Here is a 12,317-nt window from a genome sequence, read left to right as displayed (position 1 = left end):
ATAATTCAGTTCAATATTTTTTAAAGCCCTACCCCTCAAAAAGTTGTTTTCAATGACATAATAATTTACCTGTCACTGGAAGTGACAACTCAAAATCTACATGATCATTTATCAGGAATATCAGCTCCACCATCTGTTAGTATGTAACTTGGGACAAGTTACTTTCCCTCTCTAAGCCTCAGAGTTTTTTTTTATCTTGAAAACAGATTTTTAGGATTGCTGTAAGGAATACATGATGTGATGCAAGTTAAGCCATCAACACAGACAAGCATTATCATCAGAACAGCTTGAGAAGGGCATCTCTAAACAATGCAAGAATAACAAGTAAGGTAAATATAAGAGTTTAATGACGTAGGCTCTTATACACAACCAAAGGTTGACAAAGGTTTGCCCTCATTATGTCATACACTGATTTTAATGATTCTCTTGTCTTGAATTTTACTGTAAGCCTTAGCCAAGGGAATTACCATTTTTCTTAATAATAATAAACTTTTTATGGAATATCTCACTGATTTTATGGAATGCCATAGAGTATTAATGGTAAGCATTTGGGAATGAGAGTTACTCAAGAGGCAGCAGAAATCAAAGAGTGTGGTTGTTGAGGCAAGCAAAGGTCAACTTACAGTCTGTGATGTACCATATGCATCTGAAATAACTCAGGACACTTAAAATGGAATACTGAGAACAGAAATATATAATTTATGGGAATTTATCCCATTCACATTGCAAACATTTATTAAGCACCACGTGTCAGCATTGAAAGAATAAAAGCTGAATACAGGAAATATAGAAATAACTATAGGAAATGATGCCTGTCCTGAGGATTTTATACAGTATAGTCTGAGACAGAGAAATATATAGAACTCAGCATAAATCCAAACAAAACAATTTTAACCAAATGCTGTCGGAAAACAGAGTAGGAAGCAATGAATATAAAAGAACCATAATTCTAGTGCAGGGAGCTGGGCAGGTTTTGCAGAAGTGAAATTTGTAGGTCCTATCTTTGTTTCCATGATGAAAGGAGGACAAACATTCAAGACCTTGGGGATAGCATTAATCAAGGTGAGGAGATATGGAAGAGCGCCAGTCTTGCAGGGATGGCAAGCTGTCTGGAGTGACTTAAATACAGGAGGTTGTGGGGAAGGGAGGAAGGAGTGACAGATGAGCCTGGAAAGGCAAGTGTGGTCACATGTAAGTGGAAAACCATGCTAAGTAAATACACCAAGATAGGATAATTGGGGCGTAAGTTTCATGAAGTATATTCACTGTTATGTATTCCATGTGGGGCTGTTAATAACTTCTTTAGACCAGAAGGCATCAAAACATCCCAGACAGGTTCCTGAACTTATATTGAGACAATAGGTAGATATGGTTCCTGCAGTCAACCACTGTCCTGAGTTTAAAACAATAAAAACATAAACAAACCAAAGAAAAAAATGAACACACTATCTTATTAAAAGTCCACTTGTTTATTTCCCAATTTTAGTTCTATCCGATCTCAAAAGCCTCTTAAGCAGAAATATAGTTCCTGCACTATGGAAGGAAACTCCTGCATACGATACTTAATTATTATTAATTTCCACCAGTAATACTTGTAAGGAGTAACCAGCAAATAGGCTTTTCGCTCTTTGAAGTTTTCATGAACAAATCTACAATGTAATTTCTGCTATTTACAAACTGGAGTATTCTGAAGATGACAGTAGAGCAAGCTTTTACATGTGTGTGCACGACAATTCTGGGCTGCTACTAAGCTCAACCTGTGAATTAGGGATTCAATTTCCTCTCAGTTTATTGTCTTAAACTAAAAACATATCAAAAATATCAAAGATCATAATACTTCCAATACCCTTTGACTCAGCTTTCTAAGAATTTATCATTGAAATTTTTCATACATATATTCAAAGATTTTATTGCATGGATATTTTTGCCTTCAATAACAAAAGGAGGGCAATCTAAATGTCCCATAAAATGGAATTAATTAAATTATGACACAGCTATATGACGGCAAAATATTTTACAGCCTAATAAAAACATAGTATCCATTATGCTCACAATATAGTTAAGTGAAAAAGCATATCGCAAAATAGTCTGTACTATATAATCTTATTTTTATAAAATTAATGCACATGCATAGAAAAAAATGATATTTATTTTTACATTATTCTTTGGCCTTTCTGTATCTTATTGAATAAATACATAGAAAACAATATTTCTTAAATAAAGGGAAAGAAATTGAAAGTTATTATTTTAATAGCATGTCAGTATACTTTTATTTTGAAGCTTAAAAACATCAATGCATTTGTAACATTCAATTGGTGGTTAAGGCATTTTTCAAAACAACTTTAATTCTTCACTTATGTGAAACTCATAACAGTGAGAATGATATCGTCTGGGACCCCCAAAAGAAAAAAGATGAATAGTTTAATTGTAGTTGAGAAGTGATTTTTTCCCCCCTATAACTGTATAGTCAGAATGATTCTTTTGGTCTTTTGGTTCAATCTGACAGTCCCAAGCTCTACATCTGTTGGTCGTATATGTGTGAACCACATGGAGTGAGTTTGGAAGAAGTCAAGGGTATAAAAGTGATGAAAAGGGACTTTCTGCTTGGATGGGTCTGCTTTGAATGCTAGTACAACTGTGACAAGAAGGGAAATACCTTTGAAAGAAAGAATCAGGAAGCTACTTGGAAGAGAGAGAGAAGGATCTCTGTGGTTAGAAGGAAAGCTTTATAGCAGCACGTTTTCATGCTAGAGATGAAAAAAATGGCTTTCCAAAGAGCAGAACTGAGATTATGAAATGACTGATGTGACTTTCAGTGTCCTGGGCTATGTGATGATCAGATGCAGGATGGCCAGTGTGTGGCACTGTGCTCAGCAGAACTTGAACTGGTCACCCACCCCTTGGCCGGGTGACTCAGATAAGAAACCTGAGACCTCTCTTGAGAAAATGATGGGGGAGATAGGGGAAGAAAGAGAAAGGCAAATCTTGAGATATGTGTACAAAAACAATGGCATAAGAAAAAAGCACAGAAACATGATTTGATATGGTGTGATAATCAAACTAAAGCCCTTAGTGGAAAGAGATGTAGTTTCTCCATCAGTCAACCCAATGAAAGATGAAATAATACAGATGAAAGGTTAAGAAAGTCATGGCTATCATCATGACCATAGGAGCTACTTTTAAAGAAAGATACTGCAACCAGAGAAAGTGGGAGCCCTCTTGCATGGTATGCCTGATTTAACGTCCAAATGCACAATTCTGATAGTTTTCAAGACTCCGTCCTCAGAAACCTTCCATGTCTACCCACCCCCCTGGTGCTATGAGAGGAAGCTCAGATTTCTTGGCCTGGCTTTGGAAGTATTCCCTGGACTAGATTCAGCCTCCTCCACAACTTTACCTCCCACTGTTCTCTTTCACACTCTCTCTGCTCCAGCCAGGAGGCTTCCCTGATGGCTCAGTGGGTAAAGAATCTTCCTCCAATCCAGGAGATGCAGGAGACATAGGTTCAATCCCTGGGTCAGGAAGATCCCTTGGAGAAGGAAATAGCAATCCCCTCCAGTATTTTTGCCTGAAAAATACCATGGACAGAGAAGCCTGGTGGGCTACAGTCCAAAGGATTGCAGACAGTCAGACACAACTGAGCTACTAAGCACACACATACATGTTCCAGCCAAATAGGATTATGCACTGACCACTCTGCCTTTCCCTGTTTCCCACTTTCGCGTACATTGTTTTCTCTACTTCTTCCTCATTGTTAGATAGCTAATCTCAACTATGCTTCAGGGTCTCATCTCAAGTGCCATCTGATCCTTTCCACTGTCACAAATAACTTCTTCCAATGCCAAATTTCCTCTTAGTTCAGTTCAGTTCAGTCACAGTTGTGTCCAACTCTTTGCGACCCCATGGACTGTAGCACGCCAGGCCTCCCTGTCCATCACCAACTCCCAGAATTTGCTCAAACTCATGCCCATTGAGTCGGTGATGCCATCCAACTATTTCATCCTCTGTCGTTCCCTTCTCCTCCCACCTTCAATCTTTCCCAGCATCAGGGTCTTTTCAAATGAGTCAGTTCTTCACATCAGGTGGCCAAAGGATTGGAGCTTCAGCTTCAGCATCAGTCCTTCCAATGAATATTCAGGACTGATTTCCTTTAGGATGGACTGGTTGGATCTCCTTGCAGTCCAAGGGACTCTCAAGAATCTTCTCCAACACCACAGTTCAAAAGCATCAATTCTTCGGCACTCAGCTTTCTTTATAGTCCAACTCTCACATCCATACATAACTACTAAGCCTTGACTAGACAGACTTTGTTGGCAAAGTAATGTCTCTGCTTTTTAATATGCTGTCTGGGTTGGTCATAACTTTTCTTCCAAGGAGGAAGTGTCTTTTAATTTCATGCCTGCAGTCACCATCTGCAGTGATCTGAGAGCCCCCCAAAATTAAGTCTGTCACTGTTTCCACTGTTTCCTTATCTATTTGCCAAGAAGTGATGGGACCAGATGCCATGATCTTAGTTTTCTGAATGTTGAGTTTTAAGCCAACGTTTTCACTTTCCTCTTTCACTTTTATCAAGAGGCTCTCTAGTTCTTTGCTTTTTGCCATAAGTGTGGTGTTATCTGCATATCTGAGGTTATTGATATTTCTCCCAGCAATCTTGATTCCAGCTTGTGTTTCATCCAATCCAGCATTTCTCTCAGGCTCTTTCTATTCAATTTAACCAGAAACTATTGATTACACATGTATGAGATACTCTACCAAATACCAGAAATACCTCTACACATGCACACAAATTTCATGTCCTCAAGAAACTAACAGTATAAATGAAATAATGAGACTATATAATAATTGTGTATCAGTGTGAAAAATTAAAAAAGAGAATCATGTACTAAATATACCACCAGGGTCCCAAAGGAGAAATAAGTCCCCATCTCAGTAAATGGCCCTAGCATTTACCCAATTGCTTAAGCCAAAAACTGTGGTGGTCATCTCAGAGTCCTTTTATCCACACAGCCTCCACATCCAGTCTGTCAGCAAGCCTGTAAACCCCCATTTCAATGCATATCCCAAATACATTCACTTTGCTCCTTTTCTACTACTAGCATCATTTCCCCCCCACCCCATCAGTCTCCTTGTGAGTCTCTCTGCTTCCAGTCTTGCCTTCCTACAAGACTGGAAGAGAAATTAGGGTGAGCTTTTTACAACATTGATTGAATCATAGCCCTTTACTGTTTATAACTTACTGTAGTGGTTCCTAGCTACACATAAAATCAAAACTTCTTTCCATGGCTTATGAAGTCTACATGATCCAACCTCTGTTCCCCTTACTACCTTTCTCATCCTCTCCACTTTTTTCCCATTCATTCTGTCCCCATTTCTGTCCTCAGATGCAAATTTGTTCTAATTTTGGCATCTTCACATTGTCTGTTCCTCCTGCCTGGAGCACACTTCCTTCAAATCCTCTCATAACCCTTCACATTATTCATTACTAGTAATGAAGACTTATACTCACCCATCACTTAAAGGTCATTTCCTTGATCATCCTACTTTAAATAGATGACAATGACGACTAATATTACTACTCTCTATTATCTCTCTGTTTGTGTCTTTTACAAAAAATTTGAAATTCAAAATTATCTTTATTTACTTATTTATGGTCTGTCTCTCTCACTACAAGGCAAGAAACTATTTATTTCACTTCTGCCTCTCAACAAAGCTTAGCATGGTCCCTGGCATCTTGTAGGTACACAATAATTATTTTTGAATAATATTAACTCCAGTTAACATTTATATTATACCTACTGTGTCCCAGGTACTGTTCTAACACTTTATAGAAATTAATCTTTGCAACAATGTTATAAGATAGATTAGATACTACTATCATCTTTATTTTATAGGCAAGAAATAGAGACTCCAAGGGGCTAAGTAACTTGTCCAAAATTATACAACTCCTTAAGTGTCAGAACTAGGATGCCAAACCTGAGTCTAGCTTTAGAGCATTTGTTTCTAATGTCTACACAATATCACTTCTGCAAATGAACTCAGTGCTGAACTTTGCTTATGTGGAAAGGATAATTACTCTGAGAAGAAAATGCTCTGCTGGAGTTTTGAAGGACAACTAAAAGTTTGCCAGAGAATAAAGGACGGAAAGGCATTCTACGTTGAGGGAAGAATGCATTCAAACGTTTGTATTTTGTAAAATCATTTGTATTTATCTTTTCATATCTGCATATACTTTACATTTCAAATAGTACTTATTATGTACCTACATGCCCTGAGTGATGCACATATATATTAGTTTTTGGTTACTTATGGCTGTGCTGGATGTTCATTGCTGCATATGAGCTTTCTCTAGTTGAGGCAAGTGGGAGCTACTCTTTGTTGCAGAGTGTGGGCTTCTCATTGTGCTGGCTTCTCTTGTTGCAAGCATGAGCTGTAGGTGCACAGGTTTCAGCAGTTAATGGCGTGTGGGCTCAGCAGTTGCAGCAATAGGCTCTGGAGTGCAGGCTCAGTAGTTCTGGCACACAGACTTAGTTGCTTCATGCACATGGAATCTTCCTGGGCCAGGGATTGAACCCATGTCCCCTGTGGTGGCAAGAGGATTCTTAACCACTGGACCACCAGGGAAGCTGCAAATGTTTTTAACATTTTTTCTGGAAGGGGCTTTGGACAAGAATCTAGAAAAATCTGTGTTCTATCCCCTAGAGTTCTAGCATTTAAAATTTCTATGACCTCTTAAATGCACTCTCATCCTCAGTTTCCTTACTAGTAGAATGGGAATGATAATCCTACATTTGGGGATGCTGGGAGTCCTGAAGGAGATCATGGATGTAAAAGATGAGTGAAGACCATAACAGGGAAAGAGAAACTTTATGTTCTGTCCCTCACGTAACTTAGTTTAATAATTACAATAGTTTTCACAAATCTGTGAGATCTTTAGTCTTGTTCTGACATTTATACCTTTTCTCTTTTCCCCTTCATCAGTCATACTTCCTCTATAAATTTGTCTTTTCTAGTTTCTAGAGGTAAATGTCTATGTCTGTTATGTCTAGTTTGGCTTTACATGACCCTCGAAGCATAGCTTTAATTGTATTCCACAAATTTTGATATGTAGCATTTTCATTATAATTGAATTCAAATATTTTCTAATGTGCAGAATCGTTTTTTTCTTTGACACCCCCTTGCATATTTAAACGTTTATTATTTAATTCCTAAATCTGTGGGGTTTTCAGCATTGTTGTTATTGGTATCTAATACATTTCCACTGGGTTTCCCAGGTGGCGCTAGTGGGCAAGGACCCACCTACCAATGCAGGAGACATAAGAGGCACAGGTTCAGTCGCTGGGTCAGGAAGATCCCCTGGAGGAGGGCATGGCAACCCACTCTCGTATTCTTGCCTAGAGAATCTCTTGGACAGAGGAGCCTGGCAGGCTACAGTTCATGGGGTCACAGAGTTGGACACAACTGAAGCGACTTCGCACACATGCACATATTTCCACTATGGCCACAGAAAATGCTCTGAATTATTTAAATCTTTTGAAATTTTTTGTGATTTGTTTTATAGTTTGGCTCATATAAATTTGGATAAATATTCCACATTCACTAAAAAGAAAGCAGTCTAGGGTGAAGTTTAAATCTTGTGCTGTTTAAATCTTCCATATTCATATCATTTTTTGGTCTGCTTGTTTCACCAGTTATTGGGAGAGGTGTATTAAAACTTCCAACATGATTGTGGACTTGTCTCCATCTTCTTTTAATTCTGTCCATTTTTCCTTTGTATATTTTAAATCTCTGTCATTTGGTGCCTACAGTCAGAAAATTTAATCTTCTTGCTGAGTTGAAACTTTTATCATTATGAAATGTATAAATGTACCAATGTGCTATCTTTTAATTTTGCCTGAGAATGCCTTCATTTTTGAAAGATGTACTCACTGAGGATAGAATGCTAGGTTGACAATTATGCTCTTTCAATGCCTTGAAAACATAATTCCTTTGTACTTTGATTTACAGTTTCTTTTGAGAAAATACATTATTCTTGCTTCTTTGAAAGTAATGTTTCTTTTTTTCTGTCTGCTTTTAAGATTTTTCTCCTTGATTTTGGTTTTCAGTTGTTTCAGTATTATGTGCTTAGCAATGGTTGTCTGTAGTTGTTTTGTGTAGGGTCTTCCATGCTTCTTTAAAATGTGGTTTGGTATCTTTTAGTTGTTTGGGAAGTTCTGTCCTATTATCTCTTCAACTAGTGCTTCTTTCTGTCTACAAATATATCTGATATGCCTCTGCTACTTTTTTTCTGTATTTTCATTGTTTTATATGCTCGTCTGATGCTTCTTCCTGAACTGTGTTCTGCTTCATAAACTCTTTCTTAAACTGTGTCTAACTGGCTGTTGAATCCAGTTATTCTATTTTTCATTTCTAGAATTTTTATTTCATTCTTTTTATAACTTTCAATTTCCTGTTGCGGTGCTCTTCCTTGCCTTGCCTTTTAATTCCTTGGACATATGAAACAGTTATTTTTAAGCCTATGTCTGATAATTCCATTATCTCCTGTGTATTATTTTCTAGTATCTGCTTTCCCTTTTTCTTCCATTATTTTACAGATATGTTGAGGCTTCAGATAATAGTATTTTTCTCTAAAGAGGATTTACATTGTGTGCATGCTAAGTTGCTTCAATCGTGTCTGCCTCTTTGCAACCCAACCCTATGGATTGTAGCCCACCAGGCTCCTCTGTACAAGGAATTCTCCAGGCAAGAATGATGGAGGGGTTTACCATCCCCTCCTCCGGGAGATCTTGCTGACCCAGGGAATGAACCGACATCTTTGTGTCTCCTGCATTGGCAGGCACATTCTTAACCTGGGGCTTCCCAGGTAGCACTAGCGGTATACATTGATTTCTGGTAAAAAGACAGGCTCGGACCACTGCCAATCTTCAGATTATCTTAATCCAATTAGAAACTGAATTTATTCAAATCTGGGCTTTAATTCTGGTAAGGTACAGCAAGCCCAGGCTACCCATGAGCTCGGGCAGGTGGTGGGGTGCTCATAAACATTCCAAGTTATCTTCCTATAAGGAATGCTACTGAACTTTCTGAGAAGCTGGCCAGACTGCCTGGGAACTCAGCAGGAAACTGCTTACTGGGGCAGCTGCTCTATTTGCTAGAAGTCACCTTCATGTCAGGGGGAAGGATGTCTGAAATTCACTGGGTGTGAGCCCCAGTGGGTACACAAGAGTACTCACTGAGCAGCACCACAGCAAGAAGGAGTAAGAGCACACTCAAACCAAGCAGGAGAGAGGTTTAAAACTGCTCATTCCCACATTATATTATTAAAGAACTGAAAAGAAACGTCCAACATTAGTGGAACAGATCAATAAAATATACTTATAAAGAAGTTTTACATAAAGTAACTTGGTCCTACATGCAGCAATGTAGACATATATCAAAATATAATTTTTAGTGAAAATTATGGTATTATAAAGTAACTTTTAAAATATACAAAGCCATACAAATGTGATATATACATAGGAATGTATCAAGTTCAGGATGTTGGCTACCTCTGGGAAAAGTAAGGAGAGAATAGGATTGGAAAGAGACACACAGGAGAATTCAATTATTTCAATAATATTTTATTACATTTTAAAAGACCTTATCAAATGGAAAATGACTAATGTGCACCCATGGTTTTATAATATTCTTGTTTTCTATATGTTTGTCATTTTATAATAAGATACTTTTTATAAGACAGGATGGGTGGAGTGTCTATTATCTGTCTGTCACAGAAGATATTTCATAAGTAGTCATGAGCATTGCTGTTTCAAGGCCATTCCATAGAGATGATTGAAATTTGGGACTTTCCTAATCTGTGTGCGTTGTTGTTGTTATTGTTCAGTCACTCAGTCATGTCCAACTCTTTGTGACCCCATGGGCTGCAGCACATCAGGCTCCCCTGTCCTTGACTATCTCCCGGAATTTGCTTAAACTCATGTCCATTGAGTCTGTGATGCCATCCAACTATCTCATCCTCTGTCACCCCCTTTTCCTCTTGCCCTCAATCTTTCAAAGCATCAGGGTCTCCTCCAGGGAGTCAGCTCTTCTCATCAGGTGGCCAAAGTACTGGAGCTTCAGCATCAGTCCAATCCATGCTCTGGATGATTCTAATAGACATTCTGCGAGAAAAAAAAAAAAAAAAACTTCCTGCTTAAATAGATGACTCTTGACTGGTTATAATATATATTGGCATATTCTGAAGGACAGGGGAACATTTTTTTAAAAAATCCATTTAACCCAAACTTTCTTGGCCCCAGATTTTTCTTCTGTGTGATACTCATTGATATCTTACTGAACCCTCTTCTATGCAGCACAGACAAGTGCTGATCTGCTAAATAAACTGTGGTTGTAACACACATAATTCAAGCTGTAAATTTAAGAGACAAAATTATGCTATTAAAGAAATCATCCCTTTGTTTAAGTTGAGTATGATTTCTCAAGTGATAAAGACAGTTCTCCCAGTATTTGATTTTACAGCCATACCTTATCAACCCATTTGTGATACCTTAGTTCAAGGCTTGATTTTCAACTGAAGCATCATTTATAGTAGAAAATATTACAAAGGAAAAGTGGTGTGACCTATATGTCCATTCCAATCCCACCAATTTTCCTGATTCTACACAAGCTCAATCAGTTGTAACACCCTTTAATTATCCACTAAAATAGTCGTTTTCCAGTTCAAAGCATTTGAAACCTACAAAAGCTTATGTTTGGGGCAGTGATTGACAGTACTCTTTAGGGGTGGGACCAGAGAAATGCAGCTAATTCTTCACTATTTCTTCTTATGGATGTTCTCATTATTGAAAAGCACAAACTCAGATTTTGTAAATACTACTTGTCTAGTCAAAGTGTTTGATTCTTAAGTGAATCAAGGAATGCATAAAAGCAATCTAAATGAAAATATACCATCAGGTCACTTGCTGGAACCATTTTATGTAATTTGCAGACCTCACTATTTGTCAGTTTTTCTATAAACACATAAACTTCAGTATAATCTTAATTTGTAAAACAGTAAGAAAGGCTTGCCAGGGATGACTTATTCAACAGTTGAAAATTGGCACTACATTTAAGCATTGAGAAAGGATTATTCTCCTTTAAAGTTCTTTCATATAAGCAGTTGACTCTCTCTGGTATCACAAAACTGTTTATTCCCTCATTCATTTACTCAACAAAGGTTTGCTTTTTTAACATGCCAGGCATTAAACAGCTTTAAGCTAATTTTGGCCAAATCAACTCCTCTATAAAAATGATCAGTGAGATAACAGAAAAAGCTTTACGACCTTGGAATGGCATTATCCTTTTATTCAATGAATTTTTGAGTACCTACTATGTGCCATACATTTTTCAAGGCACTGGGATTATAACAGAGATGAACAAAAAAGACAAAGTTTTCTACCAGTCTAGTGATTAAGAGAGATATTAGGCAAGTAATCATGATAAAGTATGATTATTATGACTACATGGGAAATACAGGCTGCTCTTTGAGAAGTTCATTTATTGACCCTTGTTCATTTATTTAGCAAATATTTTTATTATTTAATATGTACTAGTCATTGTTCTAGGAACTGCTGGTCAGCAAGAAACAAATCAAAATACCTGTTCTCATGGAGGTCAAATCTACAATGCTGGTCTTTATCAGCACAACACACCAAACCAGTACTTTCCAAAGTGTAGCATTCATAACACATGTGAAATCTGAAATTATGTAGGTGGTACACAGACTAATACATTAGTAGTTTTACATTTATATGTTATTATATTTTATTCATGATATAGGCTGTTTGTGACAGTTTAGGCAATGACTTCTTCCTAATTGAATTTAATTTTAAAAAGCTGAGTTCAGTCAAAGAAAAGTATTTAGTAAATAAGTATAGACTGTATATTGACTTGGGAAGATGTTATGGTGATACGTATATTACCAAAAAAACAAAACAAAACCAAAAAAAGAGTGGAACACAGCTTTCACCTTAAATAAAGTGTTGTCCAGATGTCAACAGTATCATTACATTGCCCAAATTCTCAGGATAAACTTTTCATTATTTTAAAGTTTTACAGCTATATGACATAAACTCAATGGAGCGGGGATGAGGGAGGTAGGGGTAGAGAAAACAGATTTACAATTTTTCCTTCCACTCTTCTGTAAACTGTTTGAAAGTAGGGAAATTCTTATTCATAATTTTCAACATAGTATACAGCAATTAATAGATGCTAAATAAATGCTAGGTGAAGGAATGAAAGAATCATTTAATGAAATGGGAAATGCCCTCTTGTACCAC

At 37.2% G+C, this 12,317-nt stretch overlaps 1 protein-coding gene and 1 long non-coding RNA gene across 3 annotated transcripts in view; one reads left to right on the top strand and one right to left on the bottom strand.

Annotated features, from left to right (window-relative positions):
* The window catches only part of LOC113891754, a 619,131-nt gene that overhangs the window by 377,781 nt on the left and 229,033 nt on the right, over positions 1 to 12,317 (top strand). The window lies entirely within an intron of this gene.
* LOC113891774 overlaps positions 10,032 to 12,317 on the bottom strand; it is a 182,723-nt gene continuing 180,437 nt past the window's right edge. The window contains exon 3 of one of the 2 annotated variants that reach the window (XR_003510883.1): positions 10,032 to 10,160. This is a non-coding gene — a long non-coding RNA (uncharacterized LOC113891774). The remainder of the gene's footprint in view (positions 10,161 to 12,317) is intronic. The other variant, XR_003510882.1, reaches the window with a different exon arrangement.

Source organism: Bos indicus x Bos taurus, chromosome 1 (assembly GCF_003369695.1).
Source record: "Bos indicus x Bos taurus breed Angus x Brahman F1 hybrid chromosome 1, Bos_hybrid_MaternalHap_v2.0, whole genome shotgun sequence".
NCBI lineage: Eukaryota > Metazoa > Chordata > Mammalia > Artiodactyla > Bovidae > Bos > Bos indicus x Bos taurus.
This window is presented reverse-complemented; position numbering and strand designations above follow the sequence as displayed.